A 13,522-nucleotide genomic window follows, 5' to 3' on the forward strand; every position below is an offset into this window, starting at 1 on the left:
AGTGGATAGAAGATGCTACATGAAGTTGCATTCACTGACTGACCTTGACCACTCATATGACGGAATTAAGCTTCTTGTAGCACTGCTGCAAGGTCCTCGTAGGCCAGACCCCGGGAACTGACAAGAACTAATACCTCTAGTGCTGCAACCAAAAACCTGGGACCCCTCTCTCTTGCCTGTTGTTCCATTTTGCATTCATTTGCTTATCTTCAAGTCTCCACAGACATTCTGAAGCAGCTTCAGCACAACCAGTATAGCTCCCCTTTAAGCAGGGCAGGTCATCTTTGAGAGCTGCAGATTAGCTGGACCAAAAGCAAGCCACATATTTTTTCTATTTCCAGCCAGTCAGCAGTGCGTTCCATGCTGGGCAGCAATCTGCAATCATTTGAAATGAAGAGCCAGCATAAATATTGTGTGCTGTCTGCCTCAATGGGACTGTGTGCAGGGTAATCACAAATCATGGCTCCCATGACAAAAACAGACTGAATCCAATTTCTTCCCACTTAAGGTTGCAACATCAAACTGAACTGGAAGTTATACAAGATGCACTTAACCTGAGGAAGCTTTAAAAGACCTATGGGCCGTTACTTCCGAGCTCCCCAGCATCGTTTTGGTGGAGGTGAGGGGGTGACCCAAAGATGCACTGGGGAATCCTCTTCGGAGGTTCCCAGGTAAGGTTTGCATGGCAATTGCCCAGAAGTGCAAATTCCCCTGGGCAATTCCCCTGCACTGGGAACCATCTGAAAATGCGTTTTAAATCGCAAACTTCGATTGGTTCCGACTGAGTTACATCAACAGTCACCAAGGCTCCTTAAACAGCACCTTCCAAACCCACAACCACTACCATCTAGAAGGACAAGGGCAGCAGATAGATGGAAACAAGTCACTCACCATCCCGACATGGAAATATATCGCTGTTTCTTCACTGTCGTTGGGACAAAATCCTGTAACTCCCTCCCTGTCAGCATTGTGGGTGTACCTACACCACATGGACTGCAGCAGTTCAAGAAGGCAGCTCACCACCACCTTCTCAAGGGCAACTAGGGATGGGCAATAAATGCTGGCCCAACCAGTGAAGGCCACATCCTGTGAATGGATATATAAAAAAGAATAAGTTAGAAGAATTAAAACTACTTCTAACTTCTGGGTAACTACTGTACAGACCCAGACAGACCTCCCCCCATGGATCTCCCCTGCACTCCCGACTACCCCCCCACCCCCGGAACTCCCCCACCCCCCCTGACCTGATCCCCCAGGGGCTTCCTCCTGCCCCCTGACTACCCCACCCACTGGTCTCCTCTCATGCTCCTGACCTCTAGGGGACTCCCTCCACTCACCAACAACCCCCCCACCACCACAGGACTCTCCCACACCCCTGACCCCAGGGGTCTCCCCGCCGACTCCTGACTATCCCCCACAGGATTTCCCCCAACCTGCAAGGGACTCCTCCCGACCCCCCGGTGGGTCTGACTTTCACTCCCACCCATCCCCCCGAGGCCTGAGCTGAGGCCTGATCCCCCCCTCCATTGAGGCCTGATACCTCCTCCCCCACCAACCTGAGGCCCTCACTCTACCTCTGGCCTGACCTGACCTGTGTCCTGATCACTCCCTCCGACCCCCCACGACCACCCCCGACCTTCACCCCCAACCTTCCCCCGAGGCTCTCCTGACCTACCCCCGACCTTTAAATCCCCGACTCCTGACCACCTGACCCCTGACCTCCATTTCCTTCCTGACCTCCGATTCCTCGAACTCCGATGCCCCCCCCCCACACTAACCTCCAATCCCCCCCCACCCCCAAAATCCTATCCACCTACCTTCTCCCAGGCCTGTTCAGGACCTTTAAATTTCAATGGGCCTTTAAACCTACCTGGTTCACAGGAGCCAGTGCCGTAAAAAAGCGTGGTGTGGCCTCTTTCACTTTAACTCTGCTGGGCTTCGGCGCTTAGCCCCGGGGACTCGCTGTACTGCCTGGATCTCACCCAGCTTGAGACGGGAGGTTTGGTGAGATGGGACCGGAAAAGAATTACGATAAGAAATTGGGCAGAGATTGGCAATCCGACTCTGCCATGCTGAGGAAGTTCAGGTCCGTTTCTTAATTACAAAGCTTTACAAGACATGTCATTACAGCACTGGATCAAAAATAAGAAAAAAAATTACATTCCCAGCTTGTTGTATGGTTTGCTAGGTTTGGGTGACTCCTGGATTGATTTGATATTTTGTTTATAACTGTTTACAATGAGGACACTAGTGACTCTCTGCTGTACCCTCTACATGGTCTAAACTTGAACTAAGTTCTTTCGATTTTTCTATGTGCTTCTTGACTCCAGTCTGACCACTAGTTAGCTGCTGCCTACCTCGACATGGTCCATTTAATACCAGCATCATTACAATTAATCTGGATAAAGAAAGCTCATTTGCATATTACCACGGCGCCAGAGCCTCTTGCTTACTAAATACTTCATTAACACAGCGATTAACACCACTTTATAGCTTTTGATAATCTATCATTTACTGTATTTTGTTCAGAAGTGTGGTTTCAGCAGTGGACATATAAATGTGTACTGTTTAGATATTGCATTTAATGTGTTTCATTTTATAATTTAATTTGATTGTTGTGTTTTTGTGGCTCTAATCAGACAGTCACAGCTTGCGCTTTACCACAATGTCAGACACAGTTAGTTGGAAACCAAAATTGGATGAAAATATTTGCTATCAATTTTAAGTATAGGCGATAAATATTATTTACATTTATTGCTTCTTTTGAAACCTGCATCTTGGTGCCCTTTGCTCAAATGGAAACTATTTTGAGATGAAGAAGTAATCTTAAACTGGAAAGCATAAGCTTTAATAAACTGTCAGTGAACTCATTTGTTTTTCTTGCTAAATTTTAACCCTCCCTTACTCTACTGAAGACATTGGGGAAATTTATGGGACCTTCCAGAGTGGGGAAACGTGGCGGGGTGGGGTAACTTGATTAGGTGGGAAATTTTGCTTTCCCAAAGGTGGGTTCAAATTTAGAGATTAAGTCAGTGGCGTAGTTGTGACAGGTCAGTCCTCATGCCATCCCATGGTGGCTTCCTACTAGTAATATTAAAACTTTTAAAAAGTATGCCTTAACTTCATGATAAAGTCAGCGTGGCACCCAGTTCACATTTATAGGTGGTGTGCAACAGTTGGCTTTGTGCATTTGAGTCCGAGATCAGCAGTTCTCCTTGTTGAACACAGCGGATAAGCGAGGGGAGCGGAAGAATGGCAGCTTGCATGGAGGCTCGAGACCAGCAAGGATGAGTCAGTGTGAAGTAGTGGGGGGGGGCGATGGAGTGGGGTCAGGGGCGTGAAAGAGTGGAAGAGGGATCCAAGGGAGGACAGAGGGTGGGCTCAGGGGCATGGAGAAGCGGAGTGGAAAGAGCCTGACTTCCTGGGTGTGATGTGGGTGGTTGTTGGGAACAGTTTTTCAAGGTAAGAATTTGAGGGGCCCAAAGGGCGGTGTCAGTTCTACCCAAATGTGTCTCCATCTCAGGGTGTTGGTTGGTAACGTCCTTATAGGACTTTGAGTTCACCAACATTTCAATTGTCCCTGCTGAATTTGCTCTCAGACAATGGGTGAAATCGTCCCAGATTTGCACAAAGTGCAGTAGCAAGCGGGAGGAACGACATTTTAACTGTCGGCCTCAATAGCAGCTTCCCACACCGCTTCATCCCAATCCTGCTGCATTAATTATGCATTCCTGGGAAACACGCCATTTCAACGGGTGGGCTCTCATTCGCCCACCATGCCATCGCCTCACCACTTCCTTGCGTCGAACGTCATATGTAAAGTGCAGTTGTGTGTACACCTCTTAGTGCTTCCAGCCCACGACTGCTGCATGGAAGACATAGCTCTGAAAGGCAAGAAGACTCCAGCCCCCAGGCTTAATGATGCATCCCTCGAGAGCCTTTTGGACGCAGCGGAGGCTTGCCGTGATGTCCTGTACCTCCGTTCTGGCTGCAGGATGGGCAGCAACATCACCAATCCGGCTTGGGAAGCAGTGGCAGCAATGGTCATTGCCAACGCCCTGAAAAGAGGACAGCCACCCAGTGCCGAGAAAGGATGAATGATCTCCTTCATTTCACCAGGGTAAGTCACTCTTCTCATCACTCTCACCTCACACACTTACAAATGTATCACACATCCACAGGGCCCTCACTCACTGTCAGTTCAAGGGACATCACCATTCACTCTCTCACACTCACCATCATTGTCCTCATCCCATCCGTGTGTCTCCATGTGACACTCACCGCCACACATGGCAGGCAAACTTGTCATCTGTCCTGGCAGGCATCCTGCTTACACTCTCTCCATCTCTATTCATACAGGACAAGCTGGCACACAACAACAGGGAGAGATCGCAGACCGGTGAAGGAATTCCTGAATTCAAAGTCCTCATGGACTTTGAAAACAGAACCATCCAGCTGGTCAGAGAGGGTCTGGACCAGTCCTGTGCTGACGGTGAGGTCGGCGGTGCCCAACCAAGTGAGGATCCAGCAGTGCAACATCCATCAGACAATCATGCTGTGAGTGATGTGTCCTGTTTCACACCTGGAGAACAGCTGACGGAGTCCATGACCCAGGACCTCCAATCAAACCCCAAAGAAACCTCTGGAGAGGAATCTGAAGGCACCCTCATTGAAGACCCATCACAGCACTCACCCACACCCTCCACCAGCACAGAGACACACACCTCTGTGGGACCTAGCTTTGGAGTAGCCTCGGGATCACAATCTGGTGACCACATCGCACTTTCTGATTCACAGCAGGCGGCAGCAGGGAGTTCCCAGGTGTCCAGCGCTCAGAGGACTGCTGGAGGGCAGAAATTTGCTGCATCCGAGTCAGGTGATGAGCCTCTGGACTCGGTCATGTCACAGTTGCTGGAGCTGCAAAGGCAAGCTCAGGAACATCAGGAAGGGATGTCCACTGCACTCCTCAGATTGCAAGGCACAATGGAGCTGTCTGTCCACCTTCAGGCTGAGGTGATAGCGCTGGCATTCCAATGCACTGAGGTCAACACTGGTAGGATGGCAGCGCCATGGGGACCTTGGTCCAGGATGTCACTCCTGTACTGCTGCGCGGGCTGAACTCCATTGCTGGCATCATAGTTGGTCTCCAACAGTGTGTATGGAAGAGGGGTGCAAGGCAACTCGATCTCACTCCAGCTTTTCCTTCCTCTCATGGAGTCAGCCAGGGGCCCTTGGGCACCCATAGGGAGGAGGATCAGCAGGTGCACACTGCAGGGCCATCCACCCAATTGACTCTGGGAGAGTCCGGCCTGTCCAACTCCCCTCTTTCTTTGACCCCAGCAGCTCCAGTTCCACAGGCCAAGGAGGATGCCACTGCCACACAGCAGGGCCTCGAAAGCAGGCTAGGGCCCTCCAGGTGTCGGCCTTCCAGAGGACACCCGCCAAGATCATCGCAGACAGGGCGTCGCAGTCAGAAGACTGCCTCCGCCTCCGCTGTGGACATAGGGGGGCACAAAGATGTAGCGGCAGGGTTAGGAAGGTTAAGAAGACATAGTTGCACAGCCTGGGCATAGATATTAATCACTTGTACATAATGTTCACTATTGTAAATAATCTCTCATGAATGCCTCCCTGCCTATGGTTCCTTGTTCTGATGAGCAGTGTCTGTGTCACTCAGATGTGAAACCTTGTTTCCTGCACAAGATAAAGGCAGGTGTCTCAGTCCAGGGCCTCTTCCCTGTGCTTTGTGCACCTTTCAGACCAAAGTGATGGTCCGGCCTCACACTCCTTGGACACATCAGTGATACCTCGATGTTGCTTGTCATTGTCCAACATTAGATTTGATTCTGCTATTGGACAACATTTGCTAAATAATCCTCAGTGAGCTAAAAATTATGCACACAACCAATTTAAGATTATCAATTGGGCTTGCAGTGTGGCACATTCATGTGTACTGGAAGCAACATATAATAATACACAGAGCCCTGCTCTTTGCAGACAGAAAGAACAGGTACACACATTGCACCTGTTTCAGCTAAGCAAAATAAGTGATAGCTATTCGTTGGTTCTTTCCTCAGGGCAATGCCTTGACCAATCAGTCAAGTTGCTTGGTTTAAATTTCAAACAACGCTCGGCAGTTAACTGCCAGTCACCATTAATCAGTGCAGTTTCCATGGCAATGCCTCTACCAATCAGAGTCCACTTGCCAATCAATCAGCACTCTCTTCTGTTGTTGTTGCTTCCCCTCACATTGGTATTCTTGCCATTATCCTGATGAGCACAAGATGAAAAGCTTTGACAAAATGTCTTTTTTCAGCATTTAATTTATGTTACCTTTCCTCATTCTTCCTATGAAAATGCACCACTTCACACTTCTCAGCATTTAATTTCACCTGCCATGTTTCTGCCCATTTATCAGTTTGTCTATGCCCTACTGAAGTCTGTTACAATCCCCTTCACTGTTTACTATATTAACAAATTTCAGATGAGACGTTAAACTGTCCTTTCTGCCTCTTTAGGTGGATGGAAAAGACCCTATTGCATTGCTTGAAGAAGAGCAAAGTGTTCTTTCAGCATCCTTCCCTTAACCAACTCCACTCAAAAGTGACATTCATATGATTTATTGTTTGGATACGTGTTGTATGCAATTTAATGATCAGTTTGCCTACATCCATGATAAACCTCAAAGAGTAATTCTTTGTATATGAAGCTCTTCATCTTCTGACCACATATCTACTCTATTATCAAGACCCCCTAATTCCACCTCTGTAACACCATCCAACTCTGCCCTGCCTCAGCTCATCTGCTGAAACCCTCATCAATGCCTTTTTTTACCACTAGACTTGACTATTCCAGTGTTCTCCTGGCTGGCCTCCTATCTTCCAATCTCCATAAACCTGCCTCTATCCTAAATTGCACCAAGTCCCATTTACCCATCACCCCTGTATCTGTTAACAGTTTGGCAATGCCTTAATTTTAAAATTTTCATCTTTCTTTTCAAATTTCTCCATAGCCTTGCCCCTTCCTTTGTCTGTAAACTCCCCTGGCCCTACCACTCTCCAACATCTCCTACGCCGTCCAATTCTGGCCTAGTGAACATCTCTGATTTTAATTGTTCTGCCATTTTGGCTGTGCCTTCAGCTGCCTCGACACTAAACTCTAGAATTCCTTACCTAAACCTTTCTCACTCTCTCTCTTTCTCCCTCCCCTCCTTTAAGACCTTCAAATGTACCTCTGACAAAGCTTAAAGCCATCCTATCTAACACCTCCTTTCGCAGCCTGATATCAAGATTTGTTTAATAATTGCTCCCTTGAAGCACCTTGGGACATTTTACTACATTACTGGCAAAATATAAATGCAAGTTGCTGTCTGTTGTTGTTGATAAGACATAAGTGCCTTAAGAGTTGTGGATCAAATATTAGAGGCATCGTTTGTTTTGTGATCTCGTCACTACTGATTCCTTGTATTCTCCCATAGATAACTGAGGAAACAAAGATCCACAAAACAATGTAATAAGAATAATTAATGCTTCTTTCCGAGATGAAATTTTAAATATTGTTATCCCGTTTTGAAAGCACCTACTTCACATAACATTGTCTTGGCTTGTCAGTCATAACTTAGTTGGTAACACTGTTGACTCTGAGTCACAGGATTGCAGGTTCAAGTCCCGCTTCAAGACATAAGGACAAAAATCAAGATTGATAGTCCTCTGCAATACTCAGGGAGTGCTGCATTGCTTGAGGTGCCATCTTTTGGATGATACATTGAAGCAAGGCCCACCTGCCTGCTCAGATGGATGCTAAAGATCCCATGACACCATTTTGAAAAAGAAGCAGAGGAGTTATTCCCATGTCCTGGCCAATATTTATCCCTCAATCAACACCTCAATAACAGATTATCTGGTCGTTATCACATTGCTGTTTGTGGGAGATTGCTGTGTGCAAAGTGGCTGCTGTAGTTCCTACATTAGGACAGTATCTGCACCTCAGAAATACTTTATTGGATGTAAAACGCTTTGGGATGTCCGGTTTTTGTGAGAGGCACTATATAAATGTGAATCTTTCTTCTTTATTTTACATTTACACATTTTAGGAGAAAAATTGGATAAGGCCCAAAATTGCTGCAGGTCTGCCAGCAAGAGGTGGCAGATTTTAGTGAACCTAATTTGTAAAACAGAGATGTCGTAGACATTGTTCTTTGGAGAGGTGGAGGTAAGAGAAATGCTCCCTGAAGACCCTGAGTGCATTAAGCCTTCATTTGAGAGCCCTTCTCCCATTCCTCTGTCTTCAGCAGCATGCAGCTGGTCCTCCTTTGTGTTTCCTCTGCTCATTCTCCGTCTCAAGTTGCACCCATGACTGGGAGACCCCTTGAAATCAGAACCAAGGCCTTCACTACATGCAACCACTCCCTCTTATCTTCCACATTAAATAGCAGTAGAAAACACACAGCACTTCACCAAACTCAGGCAGAGTCAGTAGAAATCAATCAGCAACTAACCTGAAAGTAGTTGATGATCCCTTTACATAGGCCTGGTGGGGTGGGGATTCTTCCTACTGCTGAACACATCTTCAGCTGTGCATGTTTAAGAGAGCGCTTTAGAGTGGTGAGGGCAAAAATAGCAGCACTGGTGTCAAATCAGTGTTACCTGCTGACTGACATCACTATCTACCCACTCTGCTTAGTTCTAGTACGTTCTTAATGCCTGCACTAACACCCTCACCGAAATGGCATCTGGTAAGGGCTATGCAGGAAGTAAGTGCATGTCACAGGCACATATTGCAACCAAATCAGCACCCGTAGCACCAAAAATAAGGCTATTACGGAGCCACATTTTGCAGCCTTTATGTTTTCGACTCTTTCCAATTAAAAAATCCCTTCTATCACTCCTTTGTTCGAGATTTTTGTCTCTGCAAACAAGTATAGGATTCCAGAAATCAGGTCAGGCAATCGTTTGCAGAACTAACATCACAGCTTGTTACTCTCCTTTCTTCAGAACATTGTATTTAGGAAACAGTTGCCACTTAATGTGAATGTTGCTTCTTTTACTAATTTCCATTCATTTGCTTTTAGAATTTGTATAATGTATATAGATTTTGATGGTCCAAGTCCTGCATGTCACAATGCAGCTAAGGCAAAAGAACCATCTTTTATATTGTCCTTATAGATCTTGATTAATAAGTCACCGCATATCCTGATATATCATTCCAGATGTAGCCCAATAAGTTTCTCCCTCCCATTTTCCTGTGCCTACTCTTGTCATTACTTCTTTCTGTCTGAACTCTTTCTTACTTTGCATAATTGTTATGAGATATAAACATATCCTGGATACAGGATGTCCAGGAAAGATAGAAAGGGGTGAAAAGTGTGAGGGGTGGCGATATTGATTAAGGAGAGCATTACAGTGCCGGAGAAAGAGGATGTTCCAGAGTGGTCAAGGACAGAATCCATTTGGCTAGCACTAAGGAACAACAAAGGTGCAATTACATTGCCTAGTGTGATCTAAAGTGCATCAACTAGTTGGAAAGATGTAGAGGAACAAATTTGCAAGGAAATTACAGAGAGGTGCAAAAATAATGGAGTTGTTATAAAGCAGGACTTCATTATCCAAATATAGATTGGGATAATGGTAGTGTAAAAGGCAGAGAGGGGCAAGAGTTCTCAGAGTCTGTTTAGGAAAATTTTCTACAGCAGTATGTTTCCAGTCCAACATGAAAGGAGGCACAGCTAGACCTGGTTCTTGTGAATGAGGTAAGCCAAGTGAATCAAGTGTCAGTAGGAGAACATTGAGGGGACAGTGATCATTGTATATAAGGTTTAGGCTGACTATGGAAAAGGATAAAAACAATCTAGAGTAAGAATAATTAACTGGGGGAAAGCCAAATTCAATGTGGTATGAATGGATTGGTGCCAAATAAGATGGAGTCAAAGGTTGGTGGGAAAAGCATAGCTACTTTCAACAAAGAGATAATTCAGTCGCAGCCAAGATATATTCCCTAAAAAGGGAAAAGTAGGACAAACAAATGCAGAGTTCCCTGGATGACAAAAGAGATAGAAATTAAGATAAGGAAGAAAAAGTATGCTTATGGCAGGTGTCAGGTAGAGAATACAATTGAGAACAGGCTGAATATAGAAGGTTCAGTAGGAAGGTATGAGCAAAGAGGGAGCATGAGAAAAGACTGGAAGCCAACATAAAATGGAATCCCAAAGGGATATGCCTATTCCTTCTATAGGCATATAAATAGTAAAATGGTGGTAAAAGGAGGAGTAGGGCTAATTAGGGACCAAAAAGGGAAATTACACATGGATACAGAGGGCATAAGTATACTTGAATACTTTGCATCGCTTTGCCAAGGAAGAAGATGCTACGCAAGTCATGGTGAAAGAGGAGGTAATTCAGACAATAGAAGTGTTTACAATTGATAAGGAGGGGGTATTGGTACAGACTATTTAAAGTTAACAAGGCACCAGGACCAGATGAGATACATCCAAGGATACTGAGGGAAGTATGAATGGAAATTGCAGAGGCACTGGCCGTAATTTGCCAATCTTCCTTAGACTCAGGGATGGTGCCAGAGTATTGGAGATGACAAACATTACACCCCTGTTTAAACAAGGATGTAAAGATAAGCCCAGCAACTACAGGCTACTCAGTTTAACTTCAGTGGTGGGGAAATTTCCGGAAAGAATAATTTGGGGTAAAATTAATAGTCAGATGGACAAATGCAAGTTAATTAAGGAAAGTCAGCATGGATTTCTAAAGGGAAAATTGTGTTTAACTAACTTGCTGGAGTTTCTTGAAAAGGTAACAGAGAGGGTTGATGCGGGCAATGCTGTTGATGTGGTGTACATTGATTTCCATAAGGCATTTTATACAGTGCCACACAACAGACTTCTGAGCAAAGTTATTACTCATGGAGTACAAGGAACAGTAGCAACATGGACACGAAATTGGCTGAGTGACAGGAAACAGAGGGTACTAGTTAATGGATGTTTTTCAGGCTGGAGGAAGGTATGCAGTGGAGTTCCCTAGCGGTTGACATTGGGACTCTTGTTTTTCCTGATATAAATTAATGAGCTAGACCTCAGTGTACAGGATACAATTTCAAAGTTTGTGGATGATGTAAAACTTGGAAGAATTGTGAACTGTGAGGAGGATAATGTAGAACTTCAAAGTGACATAGACAAGTTGGTGGAATGGGTAGACAGGCGGCAGATGAAGTTAAATGCAGAGAAATGTGAAGTGATTCATTTTGGTAGGAAGAACATGAAAAGACAATATCAAATAAAGGGTGCTATTCTACAGGGGGTGCATGAGATGAGGGACCTGGATGTATATCTGCATAAGTCATTGAATATGGCAGGACAGGTTGAGAGCATGGTTAATAAAGCGTACAGTATCCTAGGTTTTATTAATAGGGGTTTAGAGTAGAAGAACAAAGAGGTTACGTTGAACTTAAGACTAGCCATATCAATAATGTGGCTATAAGAGCAAGTGAGAAGCGAGGAACCCTGCAGCGAAAAACTCACCTCTTGTCTCCCCAAAGTCTGTCCACCATCTACAAGGCACAGGTCAGGAGTGTGATGGAATACTCTCTCCACTTGCCTGGAAGAGTGCAGCTCCAACAACACTGAAGAATCTCGACACCATCCAGGACAAAGCAACCTGCTTGATTGGCACCCCAAACATTCACGATGCCAAACATTTGGCATCGACAAACATTCACTCTCTCCACCATCGATGCATAGTGGCAGCAGTGTGTACCATCTACAAGATGCACTGCAGGAATTCACCAAAGCTCCTTAGACAGCACCTTCTAAACCCACGACCGCTACTATCTAGAAGGACAAGGGCAACAGACGCATGGGAACACCACCACCTGGAGGCTCTCCAAGCCACTCATCATCCTGACTTGGAAATATGTTGCTGTTCCCTCACTGATGTTGGGTCAAAATCGTGGAACTCCCTGCCTAACAGCACTGTGGATGTACCTACACCATATAGACCACAGCGGTTCAAGATGGCAGCTCACCACCACCTTCTCAAGGGCAACTAGGGATGGGCAATAAACGCTGTCCTAGCCAGCGATACCCACATCCCATGAATGAATTAAAGATAAGACACCAGTTCAGCCTCAGCTGGTGTATTGCATCTAGTTCTGGGCACTCCACTTTAGGAGGGATGTGAAGGCTTTGGAAAGAGTACAGAAAATGTTCACAAGAATGGTTCCAGGGATGAGGAACTTCAGTTATGAAGATAGATTGGAGAAGTTTGGTCTGTTTTCTTTGGAGAAAAGAAGACTGAGAGGAGATTTGATAGAGGTTTTGAAAATCACAAGGGTCTGGACAGAGTAGATAGGAAGAAACTGTTCCCATTCATGAAAGGATCGAGAATGATCAGGAACAGATTAAAAATAATTGGCAAAAGAAGCAAAAGTAATATAAGAACAAAACTTTTTCATGCAACAAGTGGTTAATGTCTGGAATAACTGCCTGGGTGGGTTTTGGAGGCAGGTTCAACTGAAGCATTCAAAACTGATTAGATGGCTGTCTCAAAAGGAAGAATGCACAGGGTGACAGGGAGGAGGCAAATGGCACTAAATGAATTGCTCATTTGGAGAGCTGGTGCAGATACAATGGCCGGAATGGCCTCTTTCTGCACTGTAACAATTCTGTGATTCTGTTAAGAAGGTCTGCCCACACTATTTCAGAGCAATCAGAGTTGGGCAATAAATGCTGGCCTTCCAACAACACACACAGTCTGGAAATGAATAGTCATTTGATTTCATCTCTGCTTTAATATTTTATATTGATATTTTTTATATATATTTTCCTTCATGGGCCGTGGGTGTCACCAGCAAGGCCAGCATTTGTTGTATCCCTAATGGCCCTTGAACTGAGTGGCTTGCTAGGCCATTTCAAAGGGCAGTTAAGAGTCTACGACTTTACTGTGGGTGTGGAGTCACATGATGCCAGACCAGGTAAGGATGACAGATTTCCTTCCCTAAAGGATATATATATTTTTAACAACATACACATTTTATTGTTCAGGTCCAATAAAGTCCAAATGAAGAAACTTGAAAAAAAAAACAGTCCTGGAAAAATTCAGCAGGCCCGGCAGCATCTGTGGAAAGAGAAACGGTCAATCCCTGATAATTGACTCAAAAAGTTAGCAATTTCTCTCTCCACAGATGCCGCCAGGTCTGCCGAGCCCCTCCAGCACTCCTTTATCAGATTTCTGGAACCTGCCATACGCTGCTTTTGTTTCAATAGAGAAACTTCTTAGGCTGCCAGTGCTGAAGCTGTGGCGGACTCATACTTCCAGCTGGGTGGAAGTACCCTCTTGGACTTGTAGCAACGAGCCAGCCTGTGGATCCTGCTTTCAATAAGAGTCAAACGGATATGCTGGGCCATGAGGCTACAGATTGTGTTTGAATACAGTTCTGCTGCCGCTGATGGCCCACAGCACCTCATGGATGTCCAGTCTTGAGTTGCTAGATCTGTTCGAAATCTATCCCATTTAGC

At 45.4% G+C, this 13,522-nt stretch overlaps 1 protein-coding gene and 1 pseudogene across 2 annotated transcripts in view; one reads left to right on the forward strand and one right to left on the reverse strand.

Moving 5' to 3' along the window:
- Window positions 1-13,522, forward strand: part of cacna2d3a (calcium channel, voltage-dependent, alpha 2/delta subunit 3a) — a 1,007,885-nt gene that overhangs the window by 241,677 nt on the left and 752,686 nt on the right. The window lies entirely within an intron of this gene.
- LOC144681416 (small ribosomal subunit protein uS15 pseudogene) overlaps window positions 13,228-13,522 on the reverse strand; it is a 54,223-nt pseudogene continuing 53,928 nt past the window's right edge. The window contains exon 3 of the transcript XR_013576783.1: window positions 13,228-13,402. The product of XR_013576783.1 is annotated as a small ribosomal subunit protein uS15 pseudogene (transcript). The remainder of the gene's footprint in view (window positions 13,403-13,522) is intronic.

The sequence above is a fragment of the Cetorhinus maximus genome, chromosome 6 (assembly GCF_964194155.1).
Source record: "Cetorhinus maximus chromosome 6, sCetMax3.hap1.1, whole genome shotgun sequence".
Classification (NCBI taxonomy): Eukaryota; Metazoa; Chordata; class Chondrichthyes; order Lamniformes; family Cetorhinidae; genus Cetorhinus; species Cetorhinus maximus.